Genomic DNA, 2009 nt, shown 5'->3' with positions numbered 1-2009 from the left:
AATTCACAGAAAGAAAAGAAATGCCATGGGTTCAGTCGGTATGTGATGTTACTTTAGTGATTACAAAATTGAGTCAGATTTACAAAGAACTTGGCAGTATGAGCTCACTTATCAATATGACATGCACCCAATTGCCCTTCTTGCATACACTTGTTTGTTTGGGAGGGTGTCGTAAGGCCACTAGATTCCTTCCTCAGGCAAGCTGGCCTCAAACTGTTGTAATGGTCCACAATATTCTGGATACTGACACTGGGGCAGAGTTTATGTCCAAGCTCGTGCCACATATGCTCTGCAGGGAACATATCTAAGGATTTTGCTGACTATGGGAGCAGCTAATACCATGCATACAATTGATACATACACATGCCACTATGTGGATGAGCACTGTTGTGTTGGAAATAACATCACGATACTGTCATACAAGATGTAACACGAGGATTATCGACATCTGAAAGATTGTTGTTCCGTCACAGTTCCCTCAATCACTATCAACTGCAACCTACAATCATAACCATTTGCTGGCCATACTGTGCCTTTCCAAAACACTGGAAGAATGGAATGTCCCCCAAGCTGCCGCCACACGTGCTGACAGTGGTCATCGGGGATAGTGCAGAACCGTGATTCAACACTGAACACAATGTGACACCTCTCATCAGTAGTCTACCCGATGGTGCTCACACCTCTTGTATACCCTCCACCATCAACACTAGTGGCCTTTCTACTTTCGCTGAGAATCGCTGCTCTAATTGTGTACATGCCCGCTAATAGTTTGTACTTGTACAAAGTTACACTGTTATGGGTGCTTTATTTCCTTTTTCCAGACACTGCATATGAGGTGTGATCAAAAAGTTACAGGAATTTAATTCTGTTGGCTGTATACATTTTTGTTGTTTTCTTGTTAGTACACGTGTTCCTGATGTACCGTACATATATTTACATCTATTTTCAGTATTTAGTTCATTGTTGACAGTGGAAAAGAAGGTCTTTGTTTTTGAGTGCTCAGAGAATTTTTACTTTCGAAAAAGATGGATCGAAGATTCTCCATTAAATTTTGTTTAAAAATGGAGCAAAGTGCAGTATCGCATTCTAAACATCGAGTGTGGCTTTTGGCGACTCTACTACGAGTACAAGACTTTACAAGTGGTACAAATGTTTCAAAGATGGTTGAGAAGATGTTGAAAATGACTACTGCAATTACTGACGACAATGTGGTAGGAGCGAAGTAAATTGTGGTAACCACAACCATCAGCAGGAATGGCTGGGGCTGCGGATCGCAGCCGCCAGGCAGGGAAGACGCCAGCGGTGGAGCACGCACCACAAGGTAAACACAGGACAAGTCGGACGACAGACCAACAACACCTGACAACAACCAACCACTACCGACTATAGGCGACACAAGGAGGAAGAGATAAACAACAGATGCTTGTGGACACCAAACACCAAACGTAAATCCACTCGGAACCAGAGCCAGGCTATTGTCAACAACGAGCAACGACCAGAATGCACTACCACCGAGATAGAAACAAAACCCAGAGCGAGTACCAGACTGGCTGGACTAGGGCAGAGCGGGTCCCTATTACGAAACCGGAGAGAGCGGCTATTGGCCACTGTCTGCACGTGGCTTTCACTGTGACATAGATTAAGGCTTTCTGAATGAAAATGAGGAGAGATTTAATTAGGTGAAAAATGAATTAGTTACTTACATTATATCCTTTATTTCTCATCAACTGAGTTTGCACATGTTCCCCATGTGCTAAATATAATGCATAAATATGAATTATGTTCACTGGAAGCTCAGATGTAACTAAAGAAGATCTACGTAGTTAGTGTGTGTGTGTGTGTGTGTGTGTGTGTGTGTGTGTGTGTGTGTGTGTGTGTGTGTGAAGTTTGATTTCAACTTGCAATGGTACAGAATATAAAATACAATGGCCAGGTTGCCCTGCCTTACCACACAGACATAGGACACTCATTTACAGAAGGAAATGGCTTTCACTCAAATCATTTTTCAA

This window comes from Schistocerca gregaria, unplaced genomic scaffold, assembly GCF_023897955.1.
Source record: "Schistocerca gregaria isolate iqSchGreg1 unplaced genomic scaffold, iqSchGreg1.2 ptg000362l, whole genome shotgun sequence".
Lineage (NCBI taxonomy): Eukaryota > Metazoa > Arthropoda > Insecta > Orthoptera > Acrididae > Schistocerca > Schistocerca gregaria.
The sequence above is the reverse complement of the archived record's forward strand: the minus strand, read 5'-3'. Positions refer to the sequence as shown.